This window comes from Adiantum capillus-veneris, chromosome 9, assembly GCF_014529385.1.
Source record: "Adiantum capillus-veneris isolate H3 chromosome 9, ASM1452938v2, whole genome shotgun sequence".
Classification (NCBI taxonomy): domain Eukaryota; kingdom Viridiplantae; phylum Streptophyta; class Polypodiopsida; order Polypodiales; family Pteridaceae; genus Adiantum; species Adiantum capillus-veneris.
The window spans coordinates 115,196,784-115,210,019 of record NC_140939.1 but is presented as its reverse complement, the minus strand read 5'-3'; positions in this window follow the sequence as shown (position 1 = coordinate 115,210,019).

The following is a 13,236-nucleotide window of genomic DNA, read 5'->3' as shown; positions in this document are numbered from 1 at the left end:
GGCCAATGCTTTGTCATTAGCACCAAAGGTGCCATCATAGGTGAGAAAAGAGATACTCTTTTCTCCCTCTTTGAATTTCTTAAGATTTTGAGACCTTCACCATGCAAGGTAAGATTTGTGATGTCCGTTTATCTTGTATTCTCTAGGAGAATAGCCATTGCTTTCATCAAAAGAGGAGGAAGGTGAAGAAGAAGGAGAAGAGGGTGACCTCTTCCTTGCCTTTTTCTTCCTTTGTTTCCTCTCTTCCCATTTGGAATGATGAGAAGAAGGAATATGGGTTGACCATTTCCTCTTGGGAGGATTTGACGATCGTCTAGACCGCTGTCTTTGTGGAGCTACATCTTAAGAGGAACTTATTTTTTCACTCCTTTCTCCTTCTTTGGATTCCTCCTCTCTTATGGGAGAGAGTCTTCTTCTGGGATTCTCATCAAGAGGTCTCCTAATCTCTCTCTTCTCTTGGAGAGGAAGGGAAATTCCATAAGCACAAAGTTGTTGGGTAACGTCGGCTTGCAAAGCAGGGCTACTCATAGCTTGATGCAACCTAGGAACAAGATAATTAACAAACATGGGGGCATCATCATTAGCACCTTCATGTGAAAAATCAAAGCTATCAATGTTCATTCTACTATCTTGATTATTGTCAACCATGCTAATTAAACTTATGTATAGATTACTTTGTGCTTTGGTACCCTCAAAAACCTTAGTCGCTACTCTTCTTTACCTTTAAAAATAAGTTCTCAAAGCAGCCACACCCGTGATTTAGACATTGTTGATTGCAAAGACTAGTGGAGAGGGTCTAACATTGCTCGGTTGATTATGGTTCCTGTTGTATTGAGCTTGCTTGTAGCTCAATAATGGTTAAGCAATGTAACATTTAATGGCCTAATAACTTATGTGTAGCGGAAATTAGCATGAACATAGTGGGCAATTCATTAGAATAGATTCCTAATGAGAATTACAAGAGTGCTTGGGTGGAGAGAGCAACAAAAATCATAACACCTTGTTAGATAGCATCAACAATACTTTCAAAAGAGAGAGAAATTAAGCTATTGACAACAGTTGAGGACCGGATTTGCATGGAGCCGGTCCCCCCTCCAAAAGGCTTTGTATTATGGTTTCTCCCATCAAGAGAGACATTGTACAATACAATTCTTTGTATTCCTTCAAGACTAGCTAGTGCAATGAAGATGGAAGCTTCATGCACTAAGCAAAACACTTAATCAAACACAACTTGAATTATCCCCGTTCTCAGATCCAAGACCTCACACACCTTCGAAGATGGTGAGAGCTAGCAGGGTATGAGAGTAGATTGAGAGGAAGAAGGAGTATCTTAAGAGAAAGATGTACATCTCCTCACATAATCACTCATATTAGCATAGCTTAGCTTAGTAATTAGCTTGGTAGAGAAGATGAGCATGCATTGTAGCTTGGCTCTTGGTTGGATTTGCATCCACATGCCAAGAGAGTGTCGATGTAGGCTTCTATCTCACAAGCTTGGAGTAGGTGATGAGCTCTCCATTAAAGCTTGGGAGGAGATAGAGTATTCTTTCTTCACACATGAGCTTGTGTGTGTGTGTGTGTGTGTGTGTGTGTGTGTGTGTGTGTGTGTGTGTATTCATGCCTTGCAAAAATCAGCCCCCTCTCTCTCTTGGGCGAGTCCTCTTGCTAATTGCTCTTGTTGAAGCCTCATTGGCCCTCCCCAAGTCAAGCCAATTACAATTAAACAGCATAAGTGATAACCTTCTGACATGTGTCCCCCTTTCCCCTTTTGTGAGAGCTTTAGGTAATTAAATAATTAAACTAAAATGTCATTGGACCCCTTTGCCTCTTGGCCAATAGGAATCAGGCAAGCCATGGGGCTCCTGAATGCTCATTGGACCCCTTGGGAGACTGCCCAATAGTCTTCTAGGAGACTTAATTCTCATTGGTTTTTTTTATTAAATGTTTTTAAATTAATTAAACTAGATTTACTGTAGCTTAATTCTCATTGGTCCACTTCAAGGGTCATCCAATAGAAATTGGACACACCTTGTGGGCATCTGGCCTAGGGAGCTGACATGTGTCCCTCATTCCCTTTGTGTAAAGGGAGCCTGTGTGTGTGTGTGTGGCTTTCTCTCTCATCCCCTACCTTTAGGGCTCGCCCCCTCCCATGTAGGGATGTGCAAAGACTTTTAGGGCACACACAAAGCATCCAATTTTCCCTAGGGTTGACCTTTGGACACAACCTTTGAATTTTGGAACCTTAGCATTTTGGAAGTCTTAATGGGTTGAACCTTAGGGTCTTTTTAGCCCATTGTTGCACATGGCTCTTTTGCAGATGCCCCCCCCCCTTTGGATCCCTATTTTCCCTCCTTTGGATCCCTACTGTGGCCGGTCTGCTAGCTTAACCAATATTCTAGCTTTTTCTCCCTTGGCCTTTCCCACATTAAATGATCAGTTTAATATGAGAAAATCATTTAGGAGAATTAGATATTGATTATTATGACATTACCTCTCTCTTGAAATCATAGTCGTCCTCGACTATGGTGTAGAGAAGATAAAGCATGTTCATGAGTCCTTTTCTTAATGGGTAGAGGATCCCTATGTTACCCTACGACATCATTCCACAATGGATGACTAGTCCGTTTGGCGCTTGAGAGCCTGAGGCTGCCGCAAGCATGTCTGCACATCAGTCCTATCAGTCTTCCATAGTAGAGTGACAAGCTCTACTTGGTGTTTGGGAGACGTCGTCTCCGCAAACTTGATCTAAGCATGCATACTACTTCATTTTTGTGCACAAAAAAAAAAAAGAGAGAGTCTTATAAGACAAAAATTTTGTTCATTTTTAACATTTTGTACATTTGCTTACTCTTGGGAAGCATTGTAAGCATTGACAAGGTTTAGGTTATCCTTTAATTGTATGCCTTGCATCCATCTAGCATCTTCAAAAGGATAATTCTTAAACTTAATAAGATATCGTCGGATAGTCTTACCGCCTCTTAATACCTTGTCTTCATGTCGGAGAATGGACTCGAGCTGTAGCACCTCCTCTTGGTCCTCGATCTCCGGTGGGTCTTCAATAGTTGGTTCTTGAGGTGGCTCTCCTTTGTAAGGCTTTAATAGGCTCACATGAAAATCATTGTGTATGAGCCAATGATTGGGCAACTTAAGTTGATAGGCCATGTCATTGATTGTCCTAAGAATCTGGAAGGGACCATAGTACCTTTTTGCTAGTTTAGCATAGTACTTTTGGTGGCCCGTAGGATTCTTGCCCGTCGTGTGCCTTAATCGAGCCTTGGGAAACTTTAACAAGACCCAATCGTTTTCTTTAAAGGCTTGGGCTCTTCTATGCTTGTCAGCAGCAGCCTTTTGCCTTTGCTGTGAGATAGAGATAGAATCCTTAATCTTTTGGAAAGATTCTTGTAGGTCTCGGCTATACTCATCTGCAGCGAAGATCTTCCCATGTACTAAGTAGCAAGGGACTTTTTGATCTTCCCTCAATTACCTCAAAAGGTGCTTTTCCCGTGGAAGTATGTACAGTGTTATTGTAAGCATACTCCACTAAGGGTAAGTACTTCTCCCATTGGGATCTTTGATCTACTTCCGTTACATAGGCTTTTAGTAGATCGAGAATGGTTAGGTTAGCTATTTCACTTTGGCCATCAGTTTGTGGATGATAGGCCGAAGAGAAGTTTAGCCTTGTTCCTAAATTCTTAAAGAGACCCTTCCAAAAATTACTGGTCATTCTAGGATCTCTATCCGACACTATGGACATTGGCAAGCCATGGTATTTGAAAATTTGGGAAATGAAGAGGGTTGCCATTTGATGGGCTTTGATAGTCTTTTTGACAGGTATAAAATGAGCTTGTTTACTGAACCTGTCTACTATCGTCCATATTCCCGTATTCCCATGGATAGACTTAGGCAATCCAAAGATAAAATCCATGGATATGCTCTCCCATGGTGAATTAGGGATTGGCAAGGGTTGAAGCAATCCAGGTTGCTTCCCTCTATCAAATTTTGTCTTTTGGCATACCACACATTTGGAAACATACTCTTGTATGCTCACTTTCATGGTAGGCCAATAGAAATATGTTTCAATTCCCTTTAAGGTAGACTGAATCCCTCTATGCCCCGCATAAGGTGGAGCATGAGATTCATACATTACTTTCTCACGTAGTGAGTTAGTAACGCATAGTCTATTGCCATAGAGAAGATAACCATCTTGTAAAGTAAATGGTTCTTCTTTCTTCCCTAATGCAAGGGCTGAAATCACATCTCTAAAATCGGTATCAATAGCATACTCATCTATCATTGAAGATAGATCATTGTGAGTTGCTATGGAAACCGCATTCACTCACGGCCGTCTTGAGAGTGCATCAGCTACTTGATTATGCTTGCCAGCAATGTGAGCAATATGAAAATGAAATTGCAAAAGGAAATTTGCCCACCTCATTTGTTTGTCGGAGAGCTTGGTCTGTGTCATGAAGTACTTAAGACATTGGTGATCCGTTCGCAGAATGAAAGGAGTCCCCAATAAATAGTGCTTCCATGAGTCTAAGGCATGTAGAACTGCAAGGAGTTCCTTTTCGTATATGCCTAGAGCTTGCTCAACGGGGTCGAGCCTTCGACTCTCATAGCCTATGGCGTGCCCTTCTTGGAGCAAAACAGCTCCAAGGCAATCACCACAAGCATCGCATTGGACCTCAAATGGTTTTGAGAGATCCGGTAGTGTAAGCACAGGTTGAGAGATAAGCTTTTCGAAAGCATTGTTCTCCTTAGCAGACCATGTATACTTAACGCTTTTTTTTTCTAGGTCATGTAATGGTCCCGCAATTTGTGAGAACTTTTCTATGAAGCGTCTATAGTATGCACACATACCTATGAAGTTTCTTAGTTCATGAAGATTCCTTGGTTTAGGCCATCCTTTTATTACCTCTAACTTGGATGGATCCATTTGGATGCCATCTTGAGAGATAATGTGACCTAAATACTGAATCTCTTGCAAGAAAAATTCACTTTTCTTTCGATTAACATAAAGTTTATTCTCTCTTAAAACTTAAAATATTACCTGGAGGTGTTGCTTGTGTTCCTCCAATGAATTAGAGTAGATGATAATATCATCAAAGAACACTCCAGTGAAGGTTCGATGAGGCCTGAACAACTTCTCCATCAAGCGGTTGAATGTGGCTGGTGCATTGGTCAAGCCAAAAGGCATGACAATGTATTCGTAAAGACCAAATGTAGTACGAAATGCGGTCTTTACAATGTCTTGATCAACTATCCTTATTTGATGATAGCCACTTTTTAGGTCAACCCTACTGAAGTAGGTCGATCCTTGTAGCTTATCAAATAGGTCTTCTACCCGTGAAACGGGAAACCTATTCTTGATAGTGATCCTATTTAGTGCTCTATAGTCGACACACATACGATATGTGTCGTCTTTCTTTTGCACTAATAGCACAGGTGAGCAAAATGGAGATGAGCTTGGCCTAACCATACCCTTCTCAACTAACTCATGCACTTGCCGCATAATCTCCTCTTGTTGAGCTTGAGAAACTTTATAAGGAGGTTTATTGGGCAGTGAACTTCCTGGAAGAAGTTCAATTGCATGGTCATCATTACCTCGTTTAGGAGGTAGCTCACAAGGGATGTCGTCAATAAAAACATCTTGAAACCCCTTGAGAAAATTGGATAACTCTAATTCCTTTTGGTTGCTTTTATTTTCTTTTGCTAAAGCATTAGGTTCATTTTGAGAGTCTTTAACAAAAATCATGTACACGGAAATAGAGCTCTTTATTGACTTGTTGAAAGCTGGTGTATGTACAATGGGGATGGTGTTACCCATTTCCTTAGCATCTATATACATGTCTTTTTCCCTGAACTTAAAGGAGATTCTCCTTTCAGGAAATTTAACATCAGCAGCAGGCGGTCAAACCATGGTGCCCCTAGGATTACATCCTCATGCTTGAGAGGAGAGATAAAGAAGTCCTCTTTGTCTACATAGCCTTGGACATGAAGCCTCAATTTCCCAATTAAGGGAGTGACTGAAGCTTCTTGCCCCTTGAAGGCACTGTCTGTGGGTAGGACATCTCCCATCTCGTAGGATTGTATGCCTAGCTTGGTGGCTAACTCCATAGATATAAAATTGTGAGTAGAACCAGGGTCAAAGAGAATAAAAGCATCATGTTCTCTTACCTTTCCCCAAGCATGGCATAGAGGAGATCCTTTGTGGTGAGTTTGGTGAGTCTCCTCCTCTTGGATTTCAACCAAGGAAGCTCTAGGAGGATCTTGGCGGTTGTTCTTTTGGGGACAAGCGCGGTACGCATGCCCTTGTTCGCCGCACTTGAAACACCGGTTATCCTTACGATAACGCTCAAGCTCTTCAAGAGAGAGTTTATTCTTACCTTTGTAAACTCCCTTTTCTTTAGCTTTGTTGGAGTTGCCCTTAGGAGACTTTTGGACATTTTCCTTCCCCTTAGGCTCATTGGAACCCTTGTTTTCCGGGGGCTTATTATTTCTTTTTGCCCCCGTTTGGAAATTGATTCGAGAGGCGACCATAGTGTGGTGTATTACCACCGATATGGTACGTGGTCTTTGGGAGTTGACATACTCCGCCATTTCTTCGGTTAAGCCCGCACAAAATTGTTGCTTTTGCTCTCCAAAATCCAACCTTTTGAAGACAGTGGCTTTGAGTTGTAGGTCCCAAAACTTGTCTACATATTTGTGGATGGATTCATTGGGAGAGAGCTTTAAGCTTCGCCATTCGGTGAGTACTTTGTCTTTGGCATCGGTGGCCAAAAACTGCTTCATAATGGAAGCTCTTAAAGCTTTCCATGTTCGTGGAGCTTCACCGTTGGCTCATAGGCTAGACCATCATTTTCTGGCGGACTTTTGAAAGTGCATAGCTACATGGCATAGCTTAGAGGACTCCGTGAAGCCCTCATCTCCAAACGCCGCATCGAATTGTTGGATAAAGGCCAAGACTTTGTCCGTAGCACCAAAGGTACCATCATAGGTAAGGAAAGAGATGCTCTTCCCTCCCTCTTTGAATTTCTTCAACTTGGACGACCTCTTCCATGCGGCATAGGATTTCCTATGGCCTCTTCTTTTTGATGGTTCAAAGGTTGCACCATCACTTTCTTCAGAAGGTGAAGAATTTGAAGAAGGTGGAGAAGAGGGTGACCTCTTTCTCACCTTTTTCTTGTCTTGATCTTTGTCGTCTTCACCTTAGATTTCATAAGAGGAAGAGGATGAAGAAGATGGAGAAGAGGGTGTCCTCTTTCTCGCCTTTTTCTTCTCTTGCTTTTTATCATCCCTCTTTGAATTATGGCATGGAGAAGAGTGTGATGGTCTTCTCCGCTTTGGTGGTGATGGAGAGCGTTTAGCCCACCGTCTTCATGGAGCCATCTTCGCCGAGGTGGCGGGAGACTCGCTTCTTTCTCGTTCCTTCGGTGGAGGCTCTTGAGTTCTCCTTTGGGAAGGAGATGCATCATCAAGAAGTAAATTCTTGAGCCCTTCATATGGATTCTCTTCTTCTTCCCGAATCGGAGAGAGACCTCTTTTGGTAGTCTCACAAGGAGGCTTCCTAGGTGTTCTCTCGTCATGGTGATGAGCTTGGAGAATCCCATGAGCACGAAGCTGCCGTTGCACTTCACTTTGGAGAGATGGATTGCCCATGGCTTGTTGAAGCCTAGAAACAAGATAGTTAACAAGCATTGAAGCATCATTAGTACCTTGCTCATGAGCAAAATCAAAGTTATCAACATTAATTTCACTCTCTTTACTATTGTCAGCCATTCTAACAACTTTTAGGTGTAAACTTGTTAGGTGTACTTTGGCACTTCAAGCCCTAGTTGCTACTCCTCTTTACCCCTTTAGAAAAATCACTCAAGCTACTGTACCCGCGGCTCGAATACCATTAATTGCAAGGAATAGAAGAGAGGGTCTTTCGACACCAAAACAGCACCGGCTCCTGTCAAGCTTCTAATAACTCAATAGTGGTTAAACCGTAGGCAAGCCCCGTAGGACTCCACTATTAAGACCATAGCTCTCGACGGTGATGCCCCGTTAACTGCACGAAGGCAGGCGCACTGCAAGGCTGAAAAATCCCTATTCTACTTACTCACAGGAAATTAATAATACCAACCATTTGTAGCTAGCTTGAGGACCTCCCTTCTTGAGCAAGAAAAGAGAAACCTTGAGCTCTGATACCAATGTAACATTTAATGGCCTAATAACTTATGTGTAGCGGAAATTAGCATGAACATAGTGGGCATTTCATTAGAATAGATTCCTAATGAGAATTACAAGAGTGCTTGGGTGGAGAGAGCAACAAAAATCATAACACCTTGTTAGATAGAATGAACAATACTTTCAAAAGACAGAGAAATTAAGCTATTGACAACAGTTGAGGACCGGATTTGCATGGAGCCGGTCCCCCCTCCAAAAGGCTTTGTATTATGGTTTCTCCCATCAAGAGAGACATTGTACAATACAATTCTTTGTATTCCTTCAAGACTAGCTAGTGCAATGAAGATGGAAGCTTCATGCACTAAGAAAAACAATTAATCAAACACAACTTGAATTATCCCCGTTCTCAGATCCAAGACCTCACACACCTTCGAAGATGGTGAGAGCTAGCAGGGTATGAGAGTAGATTGAGAGGAAGAAGGAGTATCTTACGAGAAATATGTACATCTCCTCACATAATCACTCATATTAGCATAGCTTAGCTTAGTAATTAGCTTGGTAGAGAAGATGAGCATGCATTGTAGCTTGGCTCTTGGTTGGATTTGCATCCACATGCCAAGAGAGTGTTGATGTAGGCTTCTATCTCACAAGCTTGGAGTAGGTGATGAGCTATCCATTAAAGCTTGGGAGGAGATAGAGTATTCTTTCTTTACACATGAGCTTGTGTGTGTGTGTGTGTGTGTGTGTGTGTTCATGCCTTGCAAAAATCATCCCCCTCTCTCTCTTGGGCGAGCCCTCTTGCTAATTGCTCTTGTTGAAGCCTCATTGGCCCTCTCCAAGTCAAGCCAATTACAATTAAACAGCATAAGTGATAACCTTCTGACATGTGTCCCCCTTTCCCCTTTTGTGAGAGCTTTAGGTAATTAAATAATTAAACTAAACTCTCATTGGACCCCTTTTCCTCCTGGCCAATAGGAATCAGGCAAGCCATGGGGCTCTTGAATGCTCATTGGACCCCTTGGGAGACTGCCCAATAGTCTTCTAGGAGACTTAATTCTCATTGGTTTCTTTTATTAAATGTTTTTAAATTAATTAAACTAGATTTACTCTAGCTTAATTCTCATTGGTCCACTTCAAGGGTCATCCAATAGAAATTGGGTACACCTTGTGGGCATCTGGCCTAGGGAGATGACATGTGTCCCTCATTCCCTTTGTGTAAAGGGAGCCTGTGTGTGTGTGTGTGTGTGTGTGTGTGTGTGTGTGTGTGTGGCTTTCTCTCTCATCCCCTACCTTTAGGGCCCACCCCCTCCCATGTAGGGATGTGCAATGACTTTTAGGGCACACACAAAGCATCCAATTTTCCCTAGGGTTGACCTTTGGACACAACCTTTGAATTTTGGAACCTTAGCATTTTGGAAGTCTTAATGGGTTGAACCTTAGGGTCTTTTTAGCCCATTGGTGCACATGGCTCTTTTGCAGATGGCCCCCCCCTTTGGATCCCTATTTTCCCTCCTTTGGATCCCTAATGTGGCCGGTCTGCTAGCTTAACCAATATTCTAGCTTTTTCTCCCCTGGCCTTCCCCACATTAAATGATCAGTTTAATATGAGAAAATCATTTAGGAGAATTAGATATTGATTATTATGACAAGCAAAAAGGCAAGCCCTAAGAGGATCCATTATTAAGACTATAGTTCCCAATGGTGTACCTCGAACCAAGTCCTTCTCGACCAAGATAGTAGATCCATGTCCCACTTATCCTATTGCAATAAACAGGCCCAACCTTTCTTAAGGACCTCTCTTCGTAAGAAAGAAAAGAGAAACCAATAGCTCTAATACCAATGTAATGGAAATGGCCTATGAACTTTGAGAATAGAGGAATTAAGAGAATTAGAGTGAGCATTTTTGTGAGACTACTTTGAAAACATAGAGGGTGAACTTAATTAGCGGTAGCAACATGACCATAATACTTAATTAACTTGGCATGAGCAATACTTTTGGTGGCCAGAAGTCAATGGTGGTTGGTTGGTCATGGTCAATTGGTCGGTGGTCAGAAGTCAATGGCCGGTGGGCATTAGTCTTTGGCCGATGACTGAATTTAATGGTCAGTGGCCGATTTCTAGGCGGACTTTTCTTCTCAAGGGCAGCCACACATGGGCACATGGGAGAATTCAAATCAGACTTGTCTACACAAGGGTAGCTACACACGGCTGCCTCTCATGAGAGAGGGCATCCCTTTTGGCCTATAAAATGAGGCCTCTTCTACACACAAAATGAATTGTGGTGCATTGTGAAGTCAATGAAATAAGGTGTATGTGAGGTGGTGAGAGTGAAGCAAGGCGGGAGCTCCATTAAGGGTATAATCCCTTTGTAACCTACTTCTAGTTTGAAGTACTAAAGCCATTGAGTGGTTTCTTTCTTGTGGACAAGCCCATAGCCACACTAGGCTATTTCCCTGCAGCGCGTTCCTGCTTCTTCCGATCGTATTCCATAGCTTCAGTACACTCGTATCGCCAATTTCCATCCCCCAAAAAGAAAAGGCATGTCTTGGGGCGATTAGGATCCCGACCACCTCTTCCGCGACCTCGTCCTCCCCCTTGACCCCGTCCTTCTGCTTGACCTTGCAAAGGCGTCTCTGATGTATGAGCATGGGCCATCGCCACAGCAGACTCTTGTCCCTGCCCTATCTGTGGTTGTTGCCAGGTAGAAGAGTCTCCTCAACTCCGACGACCCCTGCCATTGAAATAATATTCCACTGTATTATGGGTATTGGTCGTGCAAATCACACACCACTTCTGATTCATTGCACACTCCTGAGCAGCATGGCCCGGATTCCGACACTGGGTACACCATAGTTCCTTTAGACTTTTAGCCACCACAACCGATTCCGACGACCCGGATGAAACACCTTTCCCTTGACGCTGGGATTTTTTCCGAGGTGTCTCTTCCGATTCTTTCCCTGAATCGCTGTTGCCTGAGTCTGAGGAATCTGATACTGCGGATTCCGACTCCGAACTATCACTGCCACTGTCTTGCAACTTCCGATGAGATTTCTTCCGGTCTTTTTTGTTTGATTTCTTTTGAGATTCCGTATCCTCTAAAGTTTCTCCTACTACTACAGCCCTAGCAATTACATTATCCAGTGGCGTAGTTACCTTATCCACTATTTCCATAGCCGTCCTGAGATCCTTGTTAAGCCCCCTCAAAAAATAATCATTCAGCACTTCGGCTGCCGGCCTTTGTGCCTGAGGTACCCTCTGCAAAAGCATCCGAAATTTTGCAGCGTAATCCTCCACTGGCAATGACTTTTGCCGTAGCGTTCGAAGCTTTTCCAAATGTTGAGGGACTGTCTTTTCCATTTGAAACCTTCGTAGAAACGCTGTGGATCCGTCAACATACGTCTGAAAATGATCATCAGGGTATTCAGATAACCATTTTGCAGCTTTCCCCGAAAGTGTAGATTCAAACACTGATTGTTGATGGAGAGGAATCACCACCCCAGGAGGATTCAATCCATAAGATTTATTGAATTGGCGCAAATGTGCATCAGGGTCTTCGCTCGAAAGACTTCAAAACCGACTATACTTAATCTGAGGATGAGCCCTCACCCCTTGCCCAACTGTACCTCCTCCCGGAAAAAGCTGACAAGCACTAGGAAGTGGAGATAGTGGCGGAGACACCCCCGGACTGCTTACCGGAGACGGTGGTGGAGCAACCTCTGTGGGTGAGGGTGAACGTACGATAGGAGGACATGACTGACTGCGTGGAGTACGCCTCGCTCGCCGCAACCGCCTACCACGCACCGGGCTTGGTGATGGAGATACAGATTCCTCAATCCGTGGTGAAGAAAAAACAAATTCATCTGAACCGCCCCTCCTCTCACGTCTTCCTACAATTGGAACCGCGGGGTCACGCAAACGCTGCAACCTAGTGCGCATGCATATTCATTGCAGGTCGTCCATCACGCATCGTGGTCGCCAGATGTAATGGCTATTGCCCGCACAGGGGCAATAGGCATTACGGGAATGATTACCCGCAACTACATTATATGAACATCAACACATAGAATGACGATAGAAGACAGTACACAGGCACAGAACACCTCTTGCTTCATTCATGTGTATTCCGGACACAGAGTTACAACAGTAGATGCCATGAATATCATAGAGATTGGTTGGGTTACATCAAAATACAGGTATGCCCCTCCATATACAACCGCTGCTCCAGCGCAGATCGGGAACGGTGCACACACTCCTGTCCCATGATATCCTGTGAAGAACTGATGCCACTGCCGCCGCATACCGCATGACTCCTAATCCGCAGTGTCCAGACTCCGCAAGACTGCAGGACCGCATGTGCGGCTAATGCCGTAACATAGCCACTACAAAAGAAGAAACCTTTGATAGAACGCAAGAAGACAATGTTATCAAAATGGACCATATCTATCAGCAGAAGGAGCAAGCGAGGCAAGGGAAGCAACAAGAAACTCAACAACAAGAAGAACCCAAGATACCAAGCCATATGCCAACCAATGTGATTCACATGGAGCCACCACCCACTGATGTAAGCCTTCAATCAGAGCAGGCCAGCCAAGTCCATATAGAAAGTGCAGAGGTGGATATCCCACATGGACCACTCACAACAGAGGAGCAAGAAAAAAGACACTTCAAGATCTCTTGGATGTAGGCTACAGTCTAGAAGAGGCCCAAGTTGCAGCAGCAGACCTATCAATGTCTTTTATAAAAGAGCCCAGCCCAGAGCCGAAAACACCCGAGTAGGCTACAGGTGAAGATGATCAGTTAAAGGGCTTGCAAAAAAACGCAAGAAAAATCCATGACGACTGATCAAGAACAGGAAATCAAAAATGAACACGTACTAGGGAGTAAATCAGGCTGAAGGCTTGTTAAAAATACAAGAAAACCTCCGAATGACTAGTTTACTTGATTTATCAAAAGTTCAACAGCAACAAACAATCCATGCAATCACAAAGATTCAAGAAATGTGGAGAAAGCACCAGAGGTCAAAAATGAGATCCTTGCCCAAGCACTCTTTTAAGGAGGCTCCAC